This window comes from Chrysemys picta, chromosome 3 (genome assembly GCF_011386835.1).
Source record: "Chrysemys picta bellii isolate R12L10 chromosome 3, ASM1138683v2, whole genome shotgun sequence".
Lineage (NCBI taxonomy): Eukaryota > Metazoa > Chordata > Testudines > Emydidae > Chrysemys > Chrysemys picta.
The window spans coordinates 195,024,044-195,039,319 of record NC_088793.1 but is presented as its reverse complement, the minus strand read 5'-3'; the positions used below and the strand labels follow the sequence as shown (position 1 = coordinate 195,039,319).

The 15,276-nt window shown below is 45.5% G+C and overlaps 1 protein-coding gene and 1 long non-coding RNA gene across 5 annotated transcripts in view; one reads left to right on the top strand and one right to left on the bottom strand.

The window, feature by feature from the left end:
* The window catches only part of LOC122174364 (uncharacterized), a 37,158-nt gene extending 23,515 nt beyond the window's left edge, over window positions 1-13,643 (top strand). For 2 of the 3 annotated variants that reach the window (XR_010599966.1, XR_010599965.1), the window contains exons 2-3: window positions 9,190-9,329; window positions 11,865-13,643. This is a non-coding gene — a long non-coding RNA (uncharacterized LOC122174364). Of the gene's footprint in view, window positions 1-9,189; window positions 9,330-10,112; window positions 10,243-11,864 lie in introns of all 3 variants that reach the window. The other variant, XR_010599964.1, reaches the window with a different exon arrangement.
* Window positions 1-15,276, bottom strand: part of TMEM17 (transmembrane protein 17) — a 55,340-nt gene that overhangs the window by 20,391 nt on the left and 19,673 nt on the right. The window lies entirely within an intron of this gene.

Genomic DNA, 15,276 nt, shown 5'->3' with positions numbered 1-15,276 from the left:
GAGAGAGAGATCCCCAGTTGAGCCAGTAGCCCAGTAGACAGGGCATTCACCTGGGATGTGGGAGACCTGTTTTCAAATCACTGCTCTGCCTGATCTGGAACAGGGAAGAACTCAGGTGTCCCACATCCCACCTGAAAGCCTTAATCTCCAGCCTATTGGGCGTTCTCGGGAGGAGTTACCTCAATCACTCCTGTTTGGAGCTGTTCCACCTTCTATAAAAAGAATTGGGCCAGAGAGACAGACAGAAAGTGACTCTTTACTACAGTGGTTAGGGCCCTCACGTGGGATGTACAAAAGTCACCATCAAGTCCCTGCTCAGCGCGCACACACATCCAGCCCCCAAAATTCCCTGCTGTCTTTTGTGCAGGGTCTGACCTAGCAAGCATGCTCAGAGCACAACAAACAGATTGGGTCCCACAGGTGAGACAGGGCTGGCGGAGGGGAAGGAAATACCTGGTTTGAGAATCATGCTGAGGCCAGGTACATGACTACCTGTGGAAACATAGATGCCTACGAAACTTCAGGTACCTACAGGGTTAAATGGCAGCTAAGGCGTAGTCTTGAGACTGTTACTGACACCTGCATGTTGGATTTAGGTGGTTAAAGAAGCAATTAGGTGCCCATATCCTTTTGTGACTAGCCCTATGCCTTGTAGCCAGAAGCAGCGGCAGATGGATATATTTAAGTGCCTCAGCCACTAATGGGGGTGGGAGGAGCAAAGTGTGGGTTATGTACGCTTTTTCAGCATTAAACAGTAATACCAATAATGAATGAGGTGCAAGAAAATTCTTAAAAATTAACCAGCCGTGGTAGGGTTACTAGCCTCTGGATGGACCTCCAGCCATCAGCTCCTCCCAGACAGTGGTGCTAGAACGAGGCGTGCCAGAGGTGCTGCCACACCCCTGGCTTGAAGTAGTCATAACAAACACCAAATACATGGTTTCCATCATCTGCACCCCCACTATAAACATTGTTCCAGCACCTCTGCTCCCAGCCAGTCATAACTGCCCAGGATGCTTAAATAAACCACTGTGTGTAATGTAAGTTTAGTTAAATGCAACTTTGGGGTCTTTGTTAAATTTCAAAACAGCCCAATGAAACCAATTGTATCTGTTTGAATGTATAGAGTGATTAAACTGCATTTAGGTAGTTACAGGAGAGGAATTGCTTAATGCAGCATTATGAAATGTCATTTGAATGGACTGAAGGAAATTTGCATTGCAAAAGGAGTGCTGATGTTGCAGTTTTATAAGTGCAATATTGTGCACTATACTGGGCTATGCACTGTCTCTGAATGAATATATAATACTGCAAAAAATGGGAACAGCCTATTTGCCAACCTTTTAGACCCAATGATGAGGACCCTGCAAGGAGAGAGTATGGAGGAGGGGGCAGGGGAGGAATAGAGGATAGACAAAGAAACATTTTGGCAGTGGGCCACCTCTGAGAGGCCCCCTAAAGCTTTGCATCTTGAGCAGCTTTTGGGCTAAGGCTTTTAAATTAAATGTTAATGCGCTGCAGGAGAAACCTAAATGTTAAAATCTGGCAGCGGGTCTGCGTCTCTTCCCCCAGGAGCTTGGAGATCCTCTCATGTGATCTCTGTCTTCCAGCAGGCAGGAAGATAAGAGAAATTTTAATTTATTTTTCATAAATCTCAGGAGTCTGGTCAATGGGCAAGGACAGAAGTGCACAAACGCAATAAATGGCACAGCGGAGTGTGTCCTGTCAACGTCATCTCCTCGCTGGCTTGCGTACTCGGGCCTGGTGCTGTTCCCTGACATCTGTATCCTCTCTGATGTGCTGAGTTGACAGATAAGGCCAACAGATGTGCTTATTTGAAGCCAGGGGACAGGCAGCGTGAGTGTCTCCATACATCTATTGTACCTCTTCAGAGTCCAAAGTTTCTTATCACTGCCCTTGTCTTTAACCTGCATGTGGCCACCTAACTACAAAGATGACAATGTGACAGGACACAGTACGCCAAACTTCTAACATCTCAAGTGTAAGCAGGGTCTGAATGAGTTCTCCCCTGACAGCTAGCTGGGAGGGGGAGAGACTTCAGGAGCAAACTGTATTTACATGAACTACTCTTACTTTCACAAGGGTCTGGCATTGGAGCCCCTGCCATAGCAAGTTCCTTTCAACTGAGGGTGACCCCTCAATCAGGACAGGCTCAGAACAGTTCTGCTCCCCTTTACTCATGCAATAAGATAACAACATGGATGATAACATTTCACTACCCCAGAATTCCGTACTACAGTGTTTTGTAACCCAACACCAGCCAAAGTTAATCACTTTTGAGCAACAGCTTCTGTCTGCTGGATACCTACTCAGAATAGGTGTGTTCATGGAAATACAGTTTGCTCCTGAAGGCTCTCCCCCTCCTACCTAGCTGTCAGGCAGGGCCAGTGCTACCATTAAGGCGAACTGGGCGGTTGCCTAGGACGCCAAGATTTGGGGGCGCCAAAAAGCAGTGCCCCCAAATTTTTTTTACAGCGTTCCTCCCCGAGCGTGCAGTTGCAGCTCCACTTCTCCCGCCTCCCAGGCTTGCAGCACCAATCAGCTGTTTGGCGCCGCAAGCCTAGGAGGAGAATTAGAGCAGGGGCAGCATGCTCGAGGAGGAGGCGGAGCAGAGGTGTGCTGGGGTGGGGAGCTGCCACACGGCTCCCCGGGAGGGAGCTGCCGTGGGGGGGCGCCTCAGGGCGGGGGAGGGAGCTGCTGCAGGGGAGGGGCACCTCAGGGCAGGGAGCTGCCGCGGGGCTGGGGGGGCACAAGGTGGAAGTTTCGCCTAGGGCACGAAACTTCCTTGCACTGGCCCTGCTGTCAGGGGAGAACTCATTCAGATCCTGCTTACACAAGTATTATTACATGTCTTCGTGGCCTCGGTGGCAGATCAGAGCCTAGAAAAGACACGACTGTCCCCCCATTAATATCGGTATGTACTGAGATGGCTGCATTGTCACTATTACTGTCAGAATTGTACTGCGTACTGCAGCCCTCCTACGAGTGGCTACAGGATTTTCACACTGAACGGGATAGTTGATACAGCTTTGTTCTTCCTGTCGAATAAATCATTAGAAAACTCCTAGTGTTGATTCTAGATAAAAGTGGAACATGCACTTAAAGCTGACTGCCTTTTTTGGATTTTTTTTTTTAAATATTTGAAACTTCAACCATTTTTACAGGAAGCGTTAGTGCTTTTTTGATAGGCCTATAGTGCTGGCTGGAAAAAAAACTTTAATTTTTCAATAAATACTTTTAATAGTTAATGAAAAAAAAAAGTCACCATTTTTTTTAAACCAGTTTTCCATAAACTATATTGGGAGGGGGAAGGAATAGCTCATTGGTTTGAGCATTGGCCTGCTAAACCCAGGGTTGTGAGTTTAATCCTTGAGGGGGCCATTTAGGGAACTGGGGTAAAAATCTGTCTGGGGATTGGTCCTACTCTGAGCAGGGGGTTAGGACCTCTGACCTCCTGAGGTCCCTTCCAACCCTGACATTCTATGATTACAGTACAACTGGGGTATCATTTACTAGGCTGGCAGGGGAGTGGTTCCCTCCAACTTCATTTGCTCCCCCAGACTTTTCATAGCTCTATATACTCCATCATGTCTTCCACTTTTTGCTCTACACCTAAAATGTAGGTTGACCTGGCTACCGGGCTGTGAAAACATGGACTCATGCATGGACCTAACCCCCAGTGTAGACGCGATAGGTCGACAGAAGGACTCTTCAGTCCACCTAGCTGCTCCCTCTCGGAGCGATGGATTACCTACATCGATGAGAAAACAATTCTATCAATGTAGGGAGTGTCTACACTACGGTGCTACAGTGGCACAGCTGCAGAACCGTAGCTGTGCCACTGTAATGGCTCTCATGTAGACATACCTGTACTTGCAAATCTTCAGAGCTAGCTGTTGTATTTTGTGGGGTTGAGGGGTGAGGGCTGGAGACTAGCAAGAAGCATCTCGTCTGCAACCTTTGCTTAATGCCACCATCACCCCGATTCGTGATGTGAAAACATGGACTCATGCTTTGAAACTTGCTGATTCATTCTCTCTCTGATTTGAGCAGAACCAGGTGAGGTATTCTGTGTGATCATCTCTGTGACATCAGTGGAAACTTAGGGCTGGTCTACACTGGGGGGCAGGGAGGGAAAGGGTTGATGTAAGATACACAACTTCAGCTATGGGAATAGCATAGCTGAAGTCAACGTATCTTATTTCGACTTACCTCCCGTCCTCACAGCGCGTGATCAACGGCCGCGGCTCCCCCATTGACTCCGCTACCGCTGCTCGCCCTGGTGGAGTTCCGGAGTCGAGGGGAGCGCGTTCGGGGAATCGATCTATCACGTCTAGATGAGACGCGATAGATCGATCCCTGATAGATCGATCGCTACCTGCTGATTCGGCGGGTACTCTGGACGTACCTTTAGTGCCATGTGAGAGAAGAGTGGCAGCATGTTAACTTTCCAGGCAAGCCACTTTTCCTGTACAGAAAATACATTTCCTTTGCAGTCTGCGAAACATGGAGAGCTGAATGAGCAAGTCACTTAGCCTCGCTGTGCCTCTGTCTCCTCATCTGTCCAACAGGGAAGATACTTACCTGTTGTAAGTTGGGATTAAAGCTGGGTAAAAATCTGATTTTTTTTTCTGGTTCACCAGCAGTTGCAAAAAACTGCAAGAAAAAACAATTAGGTTTGAGTCTAACGGAATCCTAAATATTCAGAAATTTTCAGCGAATCAACAGTCAGTTTGGGGTCAAACTAACTGTTTTGTTCAACTGTAAATATTTTGTTTCTGGGCACTCTTCAAGGGCTGGATTCACAACATGACCAGAGGAGGCCGTGGTGGACTCCACCCCTCTGATCACTTTTAACCCAGTGGTCAGAGCACTCACTTGGGATGGGTGAGAGCTGGGCTCAGTCCCCCTCTGCTCTATGTGGAGTAGGGATTTGAACAGGTGCGTCTCACCTGCCAAAAGTGTGTTCTAAGCACTGGGCTGTGGGGTGGCCTGGGGCAGAGCTCTCTGTCTCGCCTGTTGAAGCTGTTCCATTTGTATAGAATACTTGAATAGTCATTGGAGCAGAGAGGTGAACTCAGGTTTTCCCCCCCTCTACCTTTGGTGAGTACCCTAACCACCAGCCTATGGAGTCATTCTCTCTCTCTGGCCCAACAACTATTCAAGTATTGCATGCGAAGTGGAAGAGCTTCACAATACCCCCTAGCCAGGACACTCTTAGGCGCTAGAAGACCCAAGCTCAAATCCCTGCTCCACAACAGGCAGAGGCGGGATTTGAACCCATGTCCCCAGTTGAGTGTTCTAACCACTGGACGAAAAGTTAAGAGGACACCTCCTCCTGCTGTTGTGTGAATCAAACCCCATCTCCCCACCACAAAAATGGTCAAAACTACTGAGCACATTTGTGTCAAATTTGCTAATAGGTTTAGGTTAACTATTCATTTTTTGGTGAATAAACTATTAGTGCAAAAAAATTCACCTAGCTCTAGTTAGAGCACTGGACAGGGACTCGAGCCATTTGGATCCTAGACCTGGCTTTGCCACAAACTTTGTGGGATCTTCAGCTGGTCGCAGGCCATAATTTTCATAAGTGGCCACTAAGCTTTTTGAGTGCTATCGACTCCTATTTTAATGTTATTTACTACATGTTCTCTTCTGCTGGGAGCCTGATTCAGAAATGCTAACAGGTTTTACATAGTGTTGACCGAGGAAAGCAAACAAGCAACTCTGAACAAAGAAGGAACTTAATGATATAGCTGGTTCTCCTCCTTTTCTTAGCTGTCAAATAGCTGCCTCGAATACAACAGACGCTGGGTGATGGGGATGTAGTGCACACACTGTAATTAATTGGTACCTGTGTTAAAGGGTACACACCAGAGCTATTCAGCTGTAAAAATATTTGTTATACTGTATTCCTTGTCAAATACTAAGCCTATTCTTCCTATCTCCCTGTATTTTCTCTTTTGACTGGACACAGCATCCTTTCTCTCTTCCTTTCGCTAAGAGTTAGTTATGCAGCATGAAGAATGTTTGATTTCTTCATTAGAAACTGTTATATACTGTAGATGTAAGATCATTATCAGTAGTGTGTGTGTGGGCGTACACTGTTCATAAGTGTACAAAACATTCTTGGTTTGTATAGGTGAAATTTGCTATATAAATAACAAGACTTCCTGGAAAAAGACAGCACATGCTGTGAATTGGGCCTGCTCCCAGACAATCTTAACTCTTGAGTGATTAGCTTTTAATTATTATGCTATAAATTACTTAATAAGTGAGTACTTTTTATGGCACCTATTGTATCACATGACATCCGCTAAGCTCTGTGAAATACACATAATTACTATAACAGAAATGTAATTATAGATCTTATGTAGAATGGGAATTCTTGGATAGCAGGGATTTTGTCATCTCCCCCTACATCTTCTTTCCCTCGCTCCTCTCCTCCCCCCCAAAAAACCACACCACAACCCCATAGGGAATGCAGTGTGATCTAAAGGTTAAAACTGGGGTCTGGGAGGGCTCGTCTCTTCGCTCTGCCAGTGATTCGCTCTGTAACCTTGTGCAAATCATTTAATTGACATGATTTTTCACTGCCTTGTGCCTTGACTGCCTGACACTGGTGCAAAGTGCTACCAAATCCAATTGCACCTGTTGCTTATTCCAATTAGTGTGTTAGAGAGGAAGGATGGCCCAGTGGTTCGGGCATTAGCCTAGGACTTGGGAAACTTGTTGAAACTGTTCCACTGTATTTAAATAAAGATTCATTGTAGCAGGGGAAGTGGATCCTGGCTCTCCTACCTCCCAAATGGGTGTCCTAACCCCCAGGCAGGGGAAGTGGATCCTGGCTCTCCTACCTCCCAAATGGGTGTCCTAACCCCCAGGCTAGAGAGCCATTCTCTCTTGCTAGTCCAATGCTATTTATCCACCATAGAATAGCTTTAGGAGGAGAGATTGAAGGAACCCAACGTCAGAATATCCCAGAGCTCAAAGATGGAAGATCCCTGATCAAATCTCTTCTCTCCATCAGGCAGAGGGGGACACCGAATCCAGGTCTCCCCCATCCCAGGTGAGTGCTTTAACCACAGAGCTAAAAGTTATACAGTGGGGACCGCCTCTTCCTCCAGCCAGATTTTGAATGGGACCCGATCTGCTAGGTGGTCTCTGAGCATATCTACTGGATCTACATGGGCCAGATAGGCAGACAAAGGCTGGATCTGGGCTTCAGCCTCACCTCAGTAAAATGGGACAATAGCACTGCCCTGCTTCCCAGAGATGTTAAGGATCTATATATTAAAGATTGGGAGGCACTCAGATGCTACAATGATGGAGGCCGTATAAGTACCTTAGACAGATACATCCACTATATGCAGGTATAAATAACCACACAAAGTACTAGGCATTGGTGAACTGGGTCCTTCTATGCCTCAGCTTCTCCATTTGTCAAATTGGAATATGGCTTTCAAAAGCTCTTTGAGATCCTAGAGTAAAAAATGGTGTCAACACCAACATGAATTGGGTTCTGTACATCTTGCATTGTAGTTGTTGCAATTGTGACAAAGTTCCTCCTCTATCTTGGTGGGTCCTGTGCTTATTGGCAGATTTTCTTGCCTCAGAGATTCACCACGTGGGTTGGGGAACAGCCCAGAGACCTTCCCCTCTGAAAGAACTCACAGTCCAGGTCAATTGGGAGGTTTGGGGGGAACCCGGGCCCACCCTCTACTCTGGGTTCCAGCCCAGGGCCTTTGTGGACTTCAGCTGTCTATAGTGCCTCCTGTAACAGCTGCATGACTGTTACAATTCCCTGGGCTACTTCCCCATGGCCTCCTCCAAACACCTTCCTTATTCTCACCACAGGACCTTCCTCCTGGTGTCTGATAACACTTGTGCTCCTCAGTCCAGCACAGCACACCCACACCCACACCCACACCCTCTCAACTCCTTGCACCTCTTGCTCCCATCTACTCACACCACAAACTGAAGTGAGCTCCTTTTTAAAACCAGGTGCCCTGATTATCCTGCCTTAATTGATTCTAGCAGCTTCTTCTTAATTGGCTCCAGGTGTCCTAATTAGCCTGCCTGCCTTAACTGGTTCTAGCAGGTTCCTGATTACTCTAGTGCAGCCCCTGCTCTGGTCACTCAGGGAACAGAAAACTACTCATCCAGTGACCAGTATATTTGCCCTCTACCAGACTCCTGTACCCCACTGGTCTGGGTCTCTCGCACAATATATAAGTAAGCATCTGACTGGAGTGTGTATGGGGCCCTTTTCTGAGGAAAATCAAGCTGTTGTTTCTGTGTGTAATATGCTGTCAATGCAGAAGCTTTACAAAAGCAGTGCTGAATTGTACGTACTGCTGTATGTCCTGATAGGGCCGCTGCACTTCAAGCAAGTCCTTTCAGCTTCTAATGCAATAGGATCTCGGTTCCATTGTTTTGAGTTGTTAATATTAGAAGTACCATCCATGAAGAAGCAAAAAAGTGAATTTGCAACACTTTCTGTATAACTGGAGGCAGCAATTCCAGGTTACTTACACACTTTGCAAAACTGACTCTACTTCTTTGTTGACTAGAGAAAATGACTGGTTTCCTGGAAGAGCTGGATTTCTTGCTATCAAGCCCAGGAACTGCTCCTTTACCCCCATGCAGTGAAGACATGGCTACACTTACTTATCTTCCCCCTTCACTTCCACTTGCTGCTGAATGGGGATTCTATTACAATCAATGCTAAGAAAAAATGGGTCAGATCCTGTGTGGTGCTTTGTGCCCTCAGTTCCCATCAAAATCAAGAGGGGTTGTAATTGCTCAGCACCTCCCAGAATCAGGCACTACCTATAGGGGAAATAGCCTATTTTTTTGGTGAATTCTATCCCTGCTTATAGAATTCTATAAAATGTTTTTTTTAGAAAACATAGATAGAGGATGTCACCCTATTAAAGTCTATAGATTTTGAGTAACTTGTTTTTATAAAACCTTATCAAATTGCCATAGAACATTATCTTTTTTTCATCCCAAGTACATTCTATAGAATTTTTCTATAAGGGTGGCTTTCAAAGGCTTTCTTAATACAAAATGGTTAATACAGGAAAGAAAAGAATGTTTTTGTTTGACAGGGTACTTCAGGTCAAAATATTTTCCACTGATCTAACTTTGTTTGTTTCTCTGAAGGGGCAGAGGTGGAGTTTCTTACCAGCACAGATATTTTTATGACCTCCGTTATGTGCTTTTTTAAACCTTGAAATGACTCATCTCAACTGTGGCTGGATTGACTTTGAGCGTTTGAGCAATTTCTTCTGGACTGACCCAAGGTAACTGACTGTGGAACCGTGTGTGATCCTTGTTTATTTTTTATTACTATTTATTTTTATTTCATTTTAAAACTATTTTTCCAAACCATGCAGTAATCCAGATTGGTTTACAGACGAGAGGGACGTGAGGGTGGAGAGGGAAAATATTTGGCACATGCCATAGCGTTAAGTAGAGGCTGCAGTTTTTAGGATTTTCTTAACACAGTTTTGAAGCCTGCCAATTGTTACTAAGATATAAAACGATAAAACACATACTCCAAAATGACAGCCCCCAAGCCTGGTCTACACTTAAAATTTGGATCAACATAGCTATGGCACTGTGATGGAATACACCCTGTGTTCACACCTATTTGCTATTGTAATAATCTTTGTACAAAGTACACCTGGTAAGGTATCATTGGAAAACTCATAATTTGCTGGTCAGTATTGTCCTGGTAAAATGTGTGGCATCATTGTATGTGAAGATCTAAGATTTCCCCCGTACAATGTCATTAGCACATGTTCCAAACCCCACAGCCCTGTCCAGGCAGAAGTCAAGTCTGTCCTAAACAAAGGAAGGAATGTGAGCTTGCCTTAATTTGCATTTAAGCAGTAAACAGAGTCATCAAACAGGAAGGGAAAACAAAGGAAGTTCAAACAGGTGAAAAAACAGCACGGGGGGGGGGGTCTCAGATGGAAATTGTTTCAAGAAGGGGACTGAAACTATAAAAAGGAAGGAACCACATGCCAAAACACCTCTCTCTCTCTCCCCCTCCCCCCCCCCCATTCTCTACACCTGAGAAGACAAAAGGAAACACACAGAGCCATTGGACTCTGTGGGAGGGCTCCCGACCTGAGAGTTTTATTAGTAATCTGCTGGAGCATGTGGTGAGCAAGTTTGCTTTGCAACTAAGAATTCCTTAAGTAAATGCTAGTGAGTATTATGTGATTATTTTTCTTGTAATCATTTCTGACTTTTATGCCTCATTACTTATACTCACTTAAAATCTCTCTCTTATTGTTTCATCTAATCCAGTGTGTTTAAATTGAAGTGTCTGGGTAACTATTTAAGATAATCAACTGGCATATTATTCATTTAACGGAATAACAGGCAATATATTTGTACTCTCCAGGAGAGGGCTGGGCAATATAGGACATACATTTCTGGGGGAAGATTTGGGACTGAGGGTAATGTTGGTGTCACTCTCCAGTATAACGCAGGCTGGTGAGAGCCAGGGTATAGCTGGCAGCCTGCAGTTACACACAGACACTCAGGGTGTGGCTTGCACCCTGGAAGGTAGTTTGTGATGGCCCAAGTGGGAGTTACTATGGCAAGGCTATGGTAAGATACCCAAGGTTGCAGGGCAGTAGTGACACAGCTCCCCACTCGTCTGGATTGTGCCCTGGTATGTCGTAGTGAAGGCTAAGATTTTGTTACGCATATTTTTCGTAAAAGTCACAGACAGGTTTCTTTATTGCCCGTGACCTGTTTGTGACTTTTACTAAAAAATATGCATGACAAAATGGGGAGCTGAAAGCTCCCCACACCATCCAGGCGTTCCTGGCTCAGAGCTGCCGGGTCCCCATACCACAGGTGGCTCCAAGCTCGGGGCACCCCCGCCACCTGTGGTGGTTCTGACTCAGAGTTCCTGGGCACCCCTGGCCAGCCACGGCACTCCATGCTCCCGGGCACTCCCACCAGCTGCAATGGCTCCATGCTCTGGGGCACCCCCCACTGGCCGTGGGGCCAGGAACTGCACAGCACCCCTACTGCCCGTGGTGGCCGGGAGCTGCGGGGGGGGGGGCACAGTTCCCAGTCGCCAGGGTGGCGGGGACCCTACAGCTCCCAGGCTCCAGAGGCTCAAGTCACAGAGGTCTTTGGTAATCATGGATTCCGTGACTTCTGTTACCTCCATGTCAAAGTCGTAGCCTTAGTCATAGTCACTCGGGGATATGAAAAATCCAGACCTCTGAGCACCATAGGTAAGCCAACCTCACCCCTGGTGTAGGCACAGCAAGATCATCGGAAGACTGCTTCCTTCAACCTGCTTACCATCCCTCATGGAGATGGTCTTCGTGCAGCGACAGAAAAACCCTTCTGTTGTTGTAAGCTGCGTCTATGCTACAGGGTTATGCTGGCATAGCTATGCTGATATAGTCCTCATAGGGTAGACATGGCTCCAGTGAAATTTCAGTCTGGGCTGTGTTATAATTAAACTTAAATCACCACAATGACAATGTGGAATTATATTAGGAACCTTGCATTCCTCAAAGGCCCCTCCAATGTTGGGACACACCCTTTCCCCTCATTAAGATTAAAATGCAGTAAGATTGTGTGATGTTATCTGATTAAAATATGACCATATAGAGCATTGTTGCAACCACTGTTATATATTTGCAGCAAACCTTGTACAAAGGTTGTCAAGTGAGGTGTCTATGAAAAGGTTATGATTTGCTGGTTATGATTATGCTATCTGTATGCATGTATCGTTTTGTATTTGAAGTTATGGATATTGGCTCTATACCTGGATTTGTTTCTGGGGTACTGCCCACAAGGGAGCTAGCCAGCACATCTTGGAGGGACTATTCAAATTAAGTGGCTCTTCAAGAAACACTGGGTTGACAATGGACCATGGGAGATGCCCATCTACACTGAGTGGACTGTGATGTAAACGTGCTGTCTGGAGTGTAGGTAATGGCTTCCTGCCATAACTGAGCGAAATTGGGCATGCCCATGTGACTCCAAACACCATCTTGTTGCTGTAATTTTCCACAGTAAGAACAATGTGTTTCCCTCCACATGGCAAAAGCTATAAAAGGCCCTGGAAACACCTCCATTTTGTCTTCAATCCAGCTTCTTACCTCTGGAGGAACTTTGCAACAAACTGAAGCTCTGAACAAAGGACTGAATGACCCATCCAAGCTGTGGATGTACTCCAGAGACTTGACTTAAGCCAGCAGTTTATTCCATCACTGCTACAAGCCTGAAGCAAGACCTTTGCCATTACTATACGTATTTAATTCTTTAACCAACTTTAACTCTCACCTTTCTTTCTTTTTTTTTATAAATAAACCTTTAGATTTTAGATACTAAAGGATTGGCATCGGCATGATTTTTGGGTAAGATCTAAGTTATACATTGCCCTGAGTGTGTGGCTGGTCCTTTGGGATCAGAAGAACCTTTCATTTGATGAGACTGGATGTAAAGAACCCCTCATCTCTAAATCCAATGTTTTTGGTGGTGGTATAAGAACTGGAGTGCCTGAGGAAACTGCCTTTATGTCTTCTTGTTAGCCAGTGTGGTGAAACACAAGTTTACTTTTGTTGCTGGTTTGGTATATCCTATGGGGGATTAGCCACCGGTCTTGGGGTGTATCTGCCCTATTTCTCAGCAATTTGTCCTGAATTTGGCATCCTCAGTTGTGACCCACAGAGGCACGGTTACAGGTTGAAATACCAACATGTCCTTTTAATTCTGGGTCTGAATGTTGCCTACATGTTGAAAAATGACTGGTGACCTGGGGTACCTCGATTTTTGGATATCCAACTGAACACCGTAAAGGACCTGATTTTTCAGAGGATGGGTACTCAGCCCTTTCGGAAATCAGGCCTTTCTAAGGTGTGAAGTTGGGCACCCAAAATCACTAGTAACTCTTCAAAATCTAGGCCATTTCACTTTAATAAATGAGAAATATGTGAGGTTTTCCATCCTGTTGAGTTCTGGGTGAAGTGTCAAACAGCCTCCCCATGTATAATCCAAAATATTAAAAATTAACACAGCCCTAAAATTAAGTTGTAAATACTTGATTCAGATTTTAAATCCCTGATTGTTTTTTCATTGCTAACCGAAAAATCCAATATGCTCATCAGCTGGCAGGTGACATGAAATGTTTGCTATAGAAGGGCATCTCCAGAAATCTTGCTTTCGTACAACATTCTAGGCAATTAAGATCACAATCAAATACTTAAACCTCACCCCTTTTCATTTAAGTGTTTGCACTGTTGACATTGTCTCCTGCTTTCTAGTACAACTAGAAAGCCTTTAGTAGGACTGCAGCAAACAATCCCAGCAGACGTGTTCAGAATGTACCTAAACTGCTCTGTATTGTGATGAACCATACAGTCCATGTATAACTTTAATACAGGCTGTAACTAAGATCAGGAGTTATGTATTGTAATGACCCACAGTTAAAAGAATAGAATATGTTAGAGATAGAGCTGGAAAACATGGCAATATTTTAAATGTATTCTTAAACAAATGTCACTAAAAGATTTTTCAGGTATTTTTCCGTTGTTTTTCAGATTTCAGCTTTTTAAATAAATCAGTTAAAATACTGCAAGAGCAATTTCTGAGGTTCTGGGATTTAAAAAAAACAGCCAACTGTATTTTTAGAATTAAAAGTTTCAAGTTTATGTAATTTCAAGTTAATAATCTTATGTAGAAGTTGGTAACTTCTACGAGGAGCTGAAAAAAAATCACACCACATTTCTCACTCAAGTGAGTTGACATCAGTTGTATCTTTAATGCCTGCTCCATGTTGCTGTAATCAGGGTCTATGTTAATTTTTAAATATGTACAAACCGTGGGGGAGTGAAGACAGCTACCAGACAGTGTAGGTGTTAGGCAGAACCTTTGTGAAGGTAGCAACTACTCTGTCTGTGAAGGCATGGCAGGCCTGGCTCACTCCGGCCTCTGCTCAAGTCCACAAACAGCTCATCAGTTTGGCAAAGTTCTTCTTAATGAGGTCTGCTTTGGAGTAATTAATTAGAGCTGCAGCGACAAAAGTGCTGGTTCAGAGGCTGTTGCCCAGCCCCCACAAAGTTTCAAGACCTCCTTGTCAACCTCCTCCTGGCACTGGCCAAAGTGGCCATCTATAGCAACAGGAGGAGGATGCTGGACGGGGAGGTGCTCTGCGACAGTGGAGCCCACTTCTGTTCCTCCCTTGTTTCACGCATCCAGGCAGAGTTCTGGGCTGTGTCCGCTGGCTCCCTAGGCAGTTTTGAGGAGCAGAGGGTGCTATCCGGGTTCTCTGCTTGGTGTTCCACCCCGGTTCCCTGATTTTGTACTATGACCATCACTCATGACCCTGTTATTCATCAGTTGTCCCCTGTCCTTATTTGAATCCCAGGTCCAGTAACTCTTCCCCTTAGGCTGTGAGAGGGGCCTTCAGCTGCAGGCGGGTGCAACTTCAATAGATGCTGTTGCCCAGCCCCCACGAAGTCGCGAGACCTCCTCATCAACCTCCTTCTGGCGCTGGCCAAAGTGGCCATCTATAGCAACAGGAGGAGGATGCTGGACGGGGAGGTGCTCTGCAACGGTGGGGATTATCTCCTTTCCTCCCTTCGATCAGGCGACCAGGCAGTGTTCCTCTGCCCTGCATCTGCTGGCTCCCTAGACACCTTTGAGGAGCAGTGGACGCTGTCCGGGGCGCTCTACTCGGTAGCCCAATGCGGTTCCCTGCTTATGCCCCTATGACCTCATTCCTGTCCCTGTTTTCTTATTAATTGTCCCCCAAAATAATTTGAGCCCTGGGTTTAGTCAATCCTCCCCTTAGGCTGCGGGAGGGGCCTTCAGAAATGGGTAGGCTTGTGTCTGCCCACCTCCAGCACTCAATAAAAGCTGTTGCCTACCCCTCCATCACAGACGGACTTTTATATTGGCAAGTGGATGACAGCCACTATTGAAGATTCTAGCCATTGGCTTTTCGATTGACTAAGAGCAGTATATCAGCAGCAACAAATGGCCTAAGTAAGGTGACAGCCGGCCATGTGGTGAAATTTTAAAAAATGTCCCCTGGATTCTCAGCTTTAATGATGAAAATGCATTGTTTAGTCCTATTGTTCTAATAATAGTAGAGTTACCTATGGGTCAATGGTCTTGTTCTTGTTGCCTTCTGTTTGCTGACGATGAAGTCAGGCTCAGGAGGCGGGTGATGTTCCTTGGGTGTGGGGTAGCTGCTCCGTGGGA